The 12,514-nt window shown below is 41.8% G+C and overlaps 1 long non-coding RNA gene across 1 annotated transcript in view; it reads right to left on the bottom strand.

Annotated features, from left to right (window-relative positions):
• Positions 1-3,618: 3,618 nt before the first annotated feature.
• The window catches only part of LOC109367880 (uncharacterized), a 33,418-nt gene continuing 24,522 nt past the window's right edge, over positions 3,619-12,514 (bottom strand). Inside the window, exon 3 of the long non-coding RNA XR_014883755.1 lies at positions 3,619-4,733. This is a non-coding gene — a long non-coding RNA (uncharacterized LOC109367880). The remainder of the gene's footprint in view (positions 4,734-12,514) is intronic.

Below are 12,514 nucleotides of genomic sequence, written 5' to 3'. Positions count from 1 at the left end.
GGAGGTTTTTGAATTGTCTTTAGTAAAAGAAGCAGCTGATAGTGGAATGGCATCCTTCTTTGGCGGCACTTCTTATCTCTCACAATGAATATATCTAAATTCTTGTTTCCTGGATCCCAAAGGGCAGTCAAGCATCCAGAGAGTTTCTCTGCTTACAGATCCAAGCCCTCTGCGTTCAGCACAGTGCACAGACAGTTTGTCTCTGCTTTCTTTGGGGCTTCGTTGCCAGAGCTACCTCTGCCAGCCAGTATTTACCACTACTTTTCTGCGTGCACAGAACACTGCAGAGCAGACTGCTGCCTTCTGCCTGGGTCTACCAGCTACGTGAAGAGCCCAGCAGACAGCTTGGACCCTGCCCCTGAACTGTGTCGACTATCCCATTTGCAAGTGGGGCCAAGTTTCCAGTTTCTGCTAAATAAAAGAGACCATAGCTGCTCCCGTGTTTAGCCTGAGCAGCCATCAGCCACACTCCCCATGGCCCCGGTGAGGCTGCGGCTGCCTGGCCTTCAGTGCTGGAGCATTGGGGATGAGCCGTGAAACTTTCCTCCTAATTCCTAAGTTGCTTTGTGCCCTGAAACTTGAAAGAGTTGCACTTTCCAAAGTACTTGGCTTTACAAAGTACTTGTAATTCTGAGTATTTTTATTACCCACGTGAAGGCTTACAGCACTGTAACTTCATGGACTTCTTGCAGAATTATTCTTGATTTCTATCCATGTAAGATGAGGATCATATTCCAGGACTTTTCAACCTGGGACCATTATATTTTCAATTGAAAGCATCAGCATTTAGTCTGTATACATTTCCAAACCTAAATTATTCTGAACTTTGAGTTCCACCAATTTACTTCATTGATATTTTGATTTCTTGGCCTGTTTTAGGACGGAAATTAAAGTTGAAATATATAAGAATTCCCTCCAGATTGGAAATTCTGCTTTTAGAGCAGATCTTATGCAGCACAGGATTCTTCTGTTGCCTAATTTAATGTATATATATACGTACACCTCTCTGATGAGCACCTTGGGACCCTGACTGAAAGTTCATTACAATTGAGTGTTCCTTGTAACAGCATTTGGCAATTTACCAATAAATGGAGAAATATCCAGTTTTAATCCAGCAGGAACTGTGTAGTAACTTCAAGGGGAAACTTCATATTGTCCAACTATTAAAAATATCTTATAACGAATAAAATATATAATCAAAAAAAGAAAACCTGTTTACAAGCTAAATCTGGCTTGCAGTGAAGAAAGAAAGCAAGACAAGTAAAATCAATGATACCCAGGTCAGTTTGATGTCCTTGGGATTTTTCTGTGTGGGAATTTGGCACAAGAAGATCTGCCGTGGCAAAATTAGAGTGTTTTGAGCATGCTGAGCATCCCTTTTAAGCTCCCCCAGGCAGCTGTTTCACACTCCCCTCTTCTCACTGCATGCCTCCTCTTCATCTCTGATGTTTGGAGTTGCCTCTCTGCTGACCTTCCTCTTTCACAAACCAACTTCTCCTCTGCCTTGCAGGCTTTGCTTTAAACAAAGACCTATCTTTAAACATTTAATTCAAGAACTTTGCTTCATTTTTTAATTTCCTCTTCTCCTCCTCTTTCTCCTCTATCACCAGGACTGTGACACCGCAAAGGAGGAGCCCTTAGAGAAAGGAAGGGAGGGTGAGAGGGAATACGCAGAGTAGTCATTTAACTTTCTCTCTTTTCCTCCATCTAATGCTGGAATCTTTCTAATTCCAGTTGGAGAAAAGTGAAATTTTTTTCTTCTGGTGTCCTGGCAGCATGTTAGCTTAAAGCTCCCATTCCCTCAGAGGGCAGTGGGGGACAACGAGTGTTGAGCACCTCTGAAAATCCTCCTACTTAGGAAACCCTGCCTGGAAAAGCTGGGCTAGGTCAGGGTTGTCCCCACGAGGCCACAGATCTTCTATGAGTTGGGCCTGGGCTCACCTGACATATGCCAGCCCCATGGCTCAGCTTGTCTTTTGCTATTTTTGTCTTTTCCTTAGGGAGACAGCTTGGCCGCTTAACACAACACTTAATTCTCAGGTCACGATCTCTATGTCTTTAGGTCACAGGGGAATTCTGGCTTGCCAAGTGTTAAACCTTCTGTGTTTCTAAACGCTAAACCTTAATGTGGTTACTGCTCTGTGTTTTGTTTCAGTATTGTGAAGACTGTGACATATAGCTTAAGGGTGCTGCAGACGCTAACTCCAGCTTTGTTTAAGGCATCAGAGCTAAAAATGTTTCCTGCTACTAACACATTATGGAAATGTGGGATGCTGTATGCTTTGTAAACATAAAACTTGCATGTTAAGAGAATGAGCTATTTTATATTTCCTTGCCAAGGGAAATATTTGCTTAATTTATTTTCTAAAACTGATTTGCACATCATTTAAAAAAAAGAAGAAAAAAAAAACACAAAAAAACCCTATTTTTGTTAGTTTCTGTGTGAATTAGGGGATGGAATCTTAAATTTATTTTAAAAGTAGTAACCACATCATGCAACCGTTTCTACAGGATGTGGGAGTGCTGACCTCTTTAGTCACTTGTAAAGCACAGCACGGCTCAGTCGGGATGCCTGGTTGGCTTTTCCAGTCGCTGCAGCACTGGCAGCCAGCAGGTGAATGACATGTGGGCAAAACATGCTCTTTTTAGAGTCTTCCCATCATCTTACTCGTTTCTCTGATAGCTTTGGATCAGCGCAAATTTTGTGTTCCTCTGAGCATCTGCTGACCTCAGTGACCTGCTGAAGACAATAAACCTCTGCTGACCTCAGTGATTTCCCTAAGAACTGTGGTATGTATGGCGGCTTTCCTGTCCTTTAAGGACCTGTCCCAAAACTCACTTTGTTAATGGCAAGCCTCTAACTGACCTAAACAGGCTTTGAGTCTTACTGCAGAATTTGCTAGTGTCATACAAAGGAGATTTTGTATCCTAACATGTTTTAATCAGTACCTTTCTGCTTCTGAACAGAGAAGGTAAAGCTTTACTTTCTTGGAAGTCAGTTCCCTGAAATGGAATCTTATGTAAGATTCTATGAATGACTATTCTGAAAGCACTGAGCATTGTTCAAAAAGCCAGTTGGCAAATTTTTAATCTGGTTATAAAAATTTGTGCGAATCTTTCAAGGTAAGGAAGAAAAGGAAATGCTGAGCTAAGAAATTTAATTACTCTCTAGAGCATTGTAATAAAGAAGAGAGAACATACCAAACTGCCAGAGAGCCATGCAGTCACATTGTCTCTTGTAAGTTTGTGTTTGCCTGGACTCCAACCAGTGCCTGGTTGTGCACTATATATTTGCAGGTAGTATTTGATTTTGTTTGGACCTCCAGAGCCATCTCTGCTCTAAGTGGAGGATATGCAGACATGTTACTCTACTTAGATATATGAGGGAGTTTTACGCGGACACATGCTTGAACAAGATCTTGCCATAAAAAACAGTGATTATTTTGCCATCTATGATATGTATTGGTTAAGGGGTGAGACGTATACAACACAGAACTTGCTTTTCTGTTGTTCTAGAGAAATTTCTGGCTCTTTACAGTGTGTTATTATAAAGAGCCAAATTCTGATCTCACTTGTAAATATGAAACCTTTATGGAATATAAGAGGCTCAAATGCATGTAAATGAGAACAGGACTTTACTTCATTCTTTAGAAATTTTCAACAAAGTAGTGCCATAGGGAAACAGAACTGAAAGACTTCTCAACAGATCTTCAGTCTTTGGTTTGGATCAAGGTAGAATCAGTTATGTCTGTATCACTTCTGAGGCAGTGCATTTCAGTTGTACTAGAAGATAATCAGTACTGTAGACTCCGTTCCTTTCCCAGTCAATATTTTTTAGTGCCTCTCTGTAAGACATTCCATATGTCAAACCTTAATCTTCTCTACTGCACCCTTAATCCAACTATTTTTTGTTCTGTCTACCAAGAAATATTGCACTATTAATTGATTTCTGTTTTATTAGGAATATTTTTTGATGTTTTCTACTTGAAGGTTCTCACAGATGTGTTTTCCGACAGAACAATTGTAATTTAATTAAGGTGCTATGGAGGAACAAGAATAGAAACTGTTACATCTACTGACAACAATCATATCTGATTGCTTATCAGTGTAATAGAAAAATGATTTAATTAAACGACTCTGCTTATTCAAATGGGTTTGCAGTTTGAGTTTGCCATTCCTGTTCATGGAGCCAAAACTGTTTGGTTTTGGGGATTCCAGAAATTCATTTATTTCCAAGAATAGCTATTGTCAGCAGAATGGTAGTAAGGTTGCATGACCTGTGCGAGGATGTGACAAGAATTTCCATTCCTGAAGAGACAAGAATTGAAAGGAAGTTGTATGTGCTCATAGTGCTGTGTAACTACTCATACAGTGTCAATGAATGCAAAGAGAGAGCAGCTCACTGCAGGACAGAGGAGCTTTTAAGAGACTAGCTAGTGAACAGTGAGAAGGGGATTGTTCAAGGCAGCCCACTACGGACTTGGTCAAAGAGATGAAAACTATCTTTGTGTAAAGGAAACTTTCTAGAAATGCCTCACCACTGGCTCTGTTTCACTGATGTTAGTAAGACTGGAAGAACTAGCAATAGACTAAAGGATTCAAAGCGTTGAGTGGGAGTTTTGTGCTGTGCCATATTGGTGGAGCTGGAGAAAGTTCTTGCAACAGTCAATTGGAAATCCTCAGTAAATATCCCTAGTGTAGACAGGGTCCCATTGAGCCGTTAGGGATTAAATCTGCAGGAAATAAAGAGGGGGAGGGAGTGTGAGAGACGCAGTACAGACCGTTCCTAATAGGAGTAAAACTGCACATAGCCCAGAATACAATATATGGAATATAATTGAAAAAGATGTTTTGAATGAACAATAACCTTTAAATTCTTTAGTGTGTGTTCTCTGAGCTGTAGAATGTTCTGATTGTTAAGGCAATTAGCTTTTAAAAATAGTTATTTTTTTGGATTTTAATTACATGCTGCATTTTGCCTTTGTTATTAGATGGGGTCAGTAAGGTTACTGAAGTAATTATTGCGCTCTGCTTGGCACTGGTTAAAGCATAACTGGAGTGACTGTGTTCAATTCTGTATGAAGAAATGTGGAAAAACCAAAGAATTTAGGGGAGTGTAAGAAAGATAGTAAGAAATTTGGCATTCAGATCTAAGAGGAAAGGTTAAGATAACTTGGCACCTTTAGCCTAAAGGGAAGAAGAGTGTGGGGAACATAATAACGGGAGACATAAAGGAATGTTATAAAGAGGACAAGAATCAATTATTCTCATTAGTCAACAAGGATGAGACAAATAATAATTGGCTGAAGCAGAAGGGAGGTTTTAGGTTAAATATTAGGCAAACTCTGGAAGAAGCGTTTGGCATTTGGACAAGCTGCCAAGAACCGTTGGACAATTGCTGTCGTTGGAGTTATTCAAGGCCAGGCGCCCATCTACAGGAACAGTTATAGAATAATTAAATCAATCCTATCACAGGCAGAGGGGTGGGCAAGGGGTCCTTCTGGCCTCAGTGACCAGCAGTTTGTTATGGATCTACCTTTTCAGGATCTTTCCCAATCTTATTTTGTAAACTATGGAGTCTGCTCTGAGGGGGAGAGCAACATTTTAAAGCAGCTCTTCGTAGGGTCAGAAAACATATGAGACATAAAATTATTCCCTGATCTGTGGCCATGCATTTCTTTTTACAGCTTCTTAGAATCAGACTTCCTTTCCTCTGTGTGTCTCTGCTTTGTCCCTTTGAAAATATGAGCTCTGGGAAAATAAAGTAGAAACCAAAACCAAGTAGAATGGCTTTGGAATTATTCGTTGCTATTCACTGCTTTATGGCAGCTTTTAGAAGTTGAATTGTAAATAACCTCTGTGTTTTATTGACAATATGCTCTTCATCATCCCTACTACTTATATGGAAGAAAGTGATTATGCTTAGAGCAAGCTCTGCCTTCCTCATGTCAGCAGACCTCTTCCCACTGGCTCTTTGGTATACTCAAAGCAAGCTAGGAGTAACTGAAAAAGTTACTCTGGTACACAATTCTTACCAGCAGGATTTGGCCCAAACAGTGGCCTGGACAGATTCTGTTTCTAGCTGAATGACAAACACCAAGGGATGGCTCCAACTGCTCAGCACTATGTTTACAAACAGAGAAGACCATTTTTAGAGGTACATTGGGCTGTTTTCTACACATCTGAGATTAGAATCTGGCTGCCCGATGAGACAGCTTACATGCACTCTGTGAGGCACTGCAGAGATGATAAAAAGGGCAGTGAGCTAATTTGTATTGCTAATAGTGGTCTTAAAGTGGTAATTACATGTGCAATTATAAACCATGAGCCCAGCCTGTTTATTTTTCCCCTCTAGTGCTAATGAAAACCAAAGTAGTCTTGGTGTTTGTTAGATCCCGAATGCACTGGAAGCAATCATTCAGCTGACTAACTGAAGGCAATGGCACGGCATGACTCTGCTTTGGTTAAAAATTAAATTATATAAAAATAAAATAATAAAGTAAAATAAAATTTCTACCAATTTTTTTTTCTTCTTTTTTTTCTTTTTTTTCTTTTTTAAATTATTATTTCCTTGGCATAATGGCAAAGTCAGATGAAATCCTATTTGCTAAGTTTGGAAACACTGAGCAACCCCTACTGTCTGGAATTCCCAGTCTGACCATGCTCTGTTCACTTGCATCCTGCAACATCTCAGAAATACAGGGATAGGTTTATTGCAGAAGTTAGGTGCATCTCTAGAAGTCAGGTGACAGTCTGGGTGATGCAATTGCAATGTGGTGCACAACCTATAAAACTAAATAATAGCATGAGTCATTCCTTTTTTTTTTCTTTTTTTTCTTTTTTTTAATCTCCCTACTCTCATTTGTCACTAAACAAAAGGCACTTTGGTGCTTTGAGGTGGTGGTGTGTGAGGACCCCCCTGTGTCCTGGGAGCTGAGAAGGCTGAGCCAGGAAAATTCGCACTGAGGGACCTGCATTGGATCTGTGTGCTGGCTAGGTACTGCCAGCCATGGAATGGAAGGGACCTATGGGCACCTGTGTTTGTCTCCATCATGGACCTTTGCAAATGGTATCATGGGCTTCATCAGAAGAGTGGCCAGCAGGGACAGGGAGATGATTGTCCCTCTCTACTCTTCCCTTATGAGGCCCCATAGGGAGTACTGCGTCCAGATCTGGAGCCCTCAATACAAGAAAGACAGGGAACTGTTGGAGAGGGTCCAGAGGAGGGCTGCAAAGATGATTAGAGGGCTGGACCACCTCCCCTATGAAGACAGGCTGAGGGAGCTGGACTTGTTCAACCTGGAGAAAAGAAGGCTGCGGGGTGACCTCATTGCAGCCTTTCAGTACCTAAAGGGAGCCTACAGACAGGAGGGGAATCAACTCTTTGAAAAGGTAGATAAAAGGAGGACAAGGGAAAATGGTTTTAAGTTGAGGGAGGGAAGATTTAGGTTGGATGTCAGGGGGAAGTTCTTTACAGAGAGAGTGGTGAGGTGCTGGAACAGGCTGCCCAGAGAGGCTGTGGATGCCCCATCCCTGGAGTTTAAGGCCAGGTTGGATGGGGCCCTGGGCAGCCTGGTCTAGTATTAGATATGGAGGTTGATGGCCCTGCATGTGGCAGGGGGGTTAGAGCCTGATGATCCTTGAGGTCTCTTCCAACCCAAGCCATTCTATAATTCTATGACCGTGTATGTCTAGGAACCACAGACATCTCATCTCCAGGCCTGGCTCTCCCTCGCTATGGGGATTTTCTGATCAACTTCTGCAAAAGGCCTTGCTTTCTGCTTTTAGGTAGTCAAAGGAGACCTTATCATAGCATTAACTCTATTTTTTTCTCTCTAAAAGCACATTGTACTTTTGATGAGTAACTAATATTTAACGTACATTAAAAATACAAGAGCAATGGTCTTTGAATTGAATTATCCTAGGCAAATATTATTGATATATGTATGTCTAATAGTTCATCCATATAGAGGGAGGGAAATGAACCTTTTATTCCGCAATGTCTATTAAATGAGTTTATGTGCAAAACTTCATCCAGTGGTTTTTAGAACTACAAATGCTTCCTTTCTTGGCTTAGTTCTTCAGCCTCTGTTATCGTATTTTCTTGCTGACTTCTCATCCTGGACTAATTCACATGTGAATGTGAAGGGGAAGAGTACCTTCACCACCCCTTCAGAGCTGAATCTACGCAGCCTGAAGGGTCCAGGGGCTAGGCTTTCTACCCACAGAAGTGGATGACGTATTAGCAGTGATGGTGAAGCATTCCTAGCAACACTTGTACTTAATAACTCAAAGCTGCTTGATGTGGCTGTGCTTTTTCTGCTTGTGCATCCCTTTGCCTGCTAGCACCACTTTGTAACCTCATGCAGCCTCGAGACCCATCCCCCTCACTTATAATTCACTGGAGAACTTGTGACATAACTGCATTGAGGCACTGCCTGCTCTTTTTCTGTGATGTGTTTTAAACAAGATTCCTGCTACAAAGTTTAAAGAGTAGAAGAAGAAAACCCGACATGACTTTGGGGTAGCACAAACGAGTCATAGGAAACTCACTCTAGAGATATCTCCAGAGACTAGTCAAGACAAAAGTTACAGCACAAGCATTTGGAAGGGGGCCACTGCAAACAATTTGTCCTCATTCCAGTTGAGCAACTGTAAGCAGGGACATTTTCAACACAGGCCATTTAGGGACAGAAGGAAAGATTGGATGGCACTAAAAGAAACTACACAAATACATGGTGATAGGATGACTCGGCCACCCGCCACACATACTCTGCTGCTTCATTGTTCTTTCTCCTATCATCCCGACATCTGAAAAGGTTCCACCCCAGCACGGCGTCACAGCACAGCGTAGACCGGCATAAATTGACTCCAGGTGACAAAATCACCTTCCTTGGTTGGCCTTTGTTTAGCGGGGAGGGAGGGCAGGGGCCATATGTGTGGCAGGAGTTGAGGACAAGGATGTAAAAAAAAAAATGATTCCACTTGTCAAAGTGAGCAATACAATAAATGGGGGAAAAGGATGTTTAGTTCTGCTGAAGCTTTTTTTTTTTTCTTTTTTTTTTTTTTCTCCTGTGTGAGTCTTGCGTTTAAAGGGCTCCAGTCTTCTTTCTTTTTTGAGGAAATGCTTGGAAGTAGCTATTCAAATTTCTTTAATCCTTCTCTTCCCCCTAACTTACAAGCTGTTCTTGCTCTGCTGTTTTCCTCAGCATGCCAAAGGCACCATACCTTTCCATGGAAAGTTTCTGCCACTCTCTCTGATTTTGTATTCATGCTGCATAAATAAGAACAGGACCTCCCTCCAGCACCTTGGCATGGGGTGGGGAATTGGATAGGAGGATGGTGCATGATAGAAATATTATGTAAGTGAGGGCTGGATGTCTGCAGCCTGAGCTCTAGAGAGACATTGTCCACAGATATTTTAAAATTGTCTTTTTCTTTCCCCTTCAGAGCACCACATCACAATACGGTTTCATTCAGTGAGGACCTGGCATTTGGGGGCTGGATGGCTCAGCTGGCCCATATGGGGATGGGGTGCCTTTCATCTGTAGGTCACTGCTTTGAATTCTGCCCACATGGTTGGCAGCCGGGAGCCATTCTCCTCTGATGGCAGCGGAGCAGCATACACAGAATTGCTAGGAAGTCTCTGGTCCTAGACACCATGTCTAGATCGTAAAAGCTACCGTAACAATTGAGTCTAAATGGCACCCTTCTTGGCAGTTGAAGCAGAGGCCAAGCAATAAAAGGGCTACAGAGAATGGACTACTGTCTAGCATCTATAAGCTAATAGTGTGGAACGCGGGTGAGAGAGTGTGAGAAAGTATGCACAGCCTGTGAAGGCTCTTTTGGGTGAAGAAAGAGGATTTCAGTCTCCTAGACTGAAAGGCCAACACCTTTCAATAGCAGAAGAATCATTTACAAATCTGAGAACAAAGCCATTGTTTGTCCTCGTGCCTTTAACAATGCTGCTTCCTGTTGGCATCTTTTTCCTGCTAATAACACAGTCCCACAATTTGTGTCTTTGCAGTGCTGCACGAGCACTAACTAATTAATCCTTTCTCACCCCTTTGAGGCAAGTAGTTTTTTGTTTCTGATGGTCTGTAGTGGTGATGTGTTCCTTAAAACTGTTGCGAGTAAGTATAAAAATGCTACCTAAATCTGACTATACTGCATACGCTGACCTTAGGATTTCTGCATTTGGTACAGCAATTGCAGTACAGGTGGGTTACAGCCAGTTAAATGTTTTGCTGAACTGAGGTCTTAATTAAAATAGGTGAGAGCTACTTCTTGAAAAAAATTCAGATCAGAGCAAGTTTTCGCTATAATGATATGAAACAAAAAGCCACTCCTTTCTGCCCCCCCCAACAAATCAACTCCCTTTCACTGGAATAATCTCTGGCTGTCTGACCTTATTTATTCAGATGCTGACATGAATCATCATCTGAGCAAGCATTCCCTCCTACACCTGCAGTATATGGGGTTATAGTTCTCCTTGGTTTTCTGCAGCAATAAGAGCTCAGTGTTACTTGGAGCTGTCTCCATCTGGCAGGCCACAAAGTCCACAGGAGCACAGAGGTCTTTCTGTAAAAATGGAGACAGCCCAGATTGCTTTCTCTTTACACAACATCTCAAGAGGGCTCTAGACTTTTCTCTTTTGCAGCTATAGTCAAGTGTGCAGTCTCTTTCCCTCCTATCTCCTTTTTGTGTGATGACCTCTTCTTGGGGTGAAGAAGTGCGTGGGTGAGTTTGGGGGAGGGGTTGTACTTCTCAGTAAAGCCAAATTGCAGGATGCAGCACATCTTGAGCTTGGCAGCCTTTCTCACTTCCCCAAGAGGCAGCTGAAGGGCCTAAGCAGGGGTAAGACGTTATCAGCTCACTTCAAGCATGCCAGAGCGTATCCTTACACACAGATAGCGAGACACTGCCTGCTCCACAGCTGACTTCCGTGGACCAAAGGAGATTGTTTGATGGTGGTAAGGGAATATCTCATGTCATCTGTACACTATTACAAGGCTGAGTACTTAACAAAGAAGTAACTCAGCAGTGTTAGCCATAAAATATGTACAAAACTGAAGGCAGAAGTTAAACTTTATCTGCCAGTCATTCATTGTTTGGAAGGAATATCCCAAGAGAACGGCTGAATGTCAGTGTCTTAAAGATCTATACATTGCTGTTGAACTGGGTCATTTGTTACCATCTGGGATTATGCCACTAGCAGTATATGAGCATATTCACGGTACTATGCAGCTCCAGATTTCAGCCATATGGAAAAAGTGTAATATAGTGAGAAATTCAATCCTTTAATAGAATCCAGAGCACCCTCTAGAATGTTTTCCCTAGTTTTATTTCTTTGCAGCGCAGTCTTAATAACCACTGATGTAGCATTTAAATTGGAAGAGATGCAATGTCTAGATATGGTGGGAGATCTACTGATATCTGTTACTCTCTGATAGGAAAATCCCTTGCTGTTTCAGTGGAAAAACCCACCGAGCTTATTAAAGCCAGAGGAAGGGCATGGCACATCTGTGGCATGCATTAACTTCCTTTGATTCTTTTCTCTCAATAGACAGCTCCCTTCTCCCAGAAGAAATATTCACAAGTAATTTTCACTGTAGAAGTTGTCTTTGCACTTACCTCTTTCATCCATGGCTATTGTAGAATCCTAAAAGCATAAAAGAATTCTGACTTGCAACAAGATGCTGATGGTACACAGGACAGAATTCCTCCTGTATCTGCCATCTTCCCCTCTTTACAAACAACATTTGTGGTAGACGAGTCATGTTGATATTACCTCACTACCTGAATGAGATTTGATTAGTCTCTGTAAATCTATCAGCAGTGATAAGGCACTGAAATGGTTTACTGATGAGCTCAGAGGCCAAAATTACAATTATATAGTCTTGCCTGGTGGTGCCAGATCAACATGCCCAATGTTGGATACAGTAGTTGCAGTGCTATTAAGGATTTGGAGTGATGGTGAAAATGGGAGGAGATCATGTAAGAAATTAGCTCCATTGATTTAGAAGCAATGATGTCTGAAACCAGTCTCTGATGCTGGCTAAGAATCGACAGAAGTGTCTGAAGGAATTTGATACAAATCTGAGTTTGATGTCTACAGAAAAGGCTGTTCCTGAGATGTACCTGGCATGGCACTGTAGACTAATGCCAGAGAAATGCAAATATTCTGTGACAGAAATGGTGCGGTTTTCTGAGGCCAGCAGCAAATAATGTATGTTGATGTCTGGGAAAGGTACGAATAGCCACGGTTCAGTGCAAAAAAATATATTATGGCTATATCTGGCTTAAGTGCTACATAGTTCTGTGGGCTGCTAACAGATGTTGCCAGAGGAACTTGTTATGACAAGTTGTGTTGTATTTGTGAACCTTGCGATGTTACTGGCACCATCTCCTCAGGCTCCCAGCAAATGAGAGTTAACACTTGTTGAGGTAGGTTGGCAACCCATTCCAAATATCCAAAAAGCTCCATATGAGAAACTAATTTGACTCCAAACTA

This window comes from Meleagris gallopavo, chromosome 5 (assembly GCF_905368555.1).
Source record: "Meleagris gallopavo chromosome 5, MGAL_WU_HG_1.1, whole genome shotgun sequence".
In the NCBI taxonomy this organism is placed as follows: domain Eukaryota; kingdom Metazoa; phylum Chordata; class Aves; order Galliformes; family Phasianidae; genus Meleagris; species Meleagris gallopavo.
Note: the sequence above shows the minus strand (reverse complement) of the source record. Positions and strands in the feature narration are given on the sequence as shown.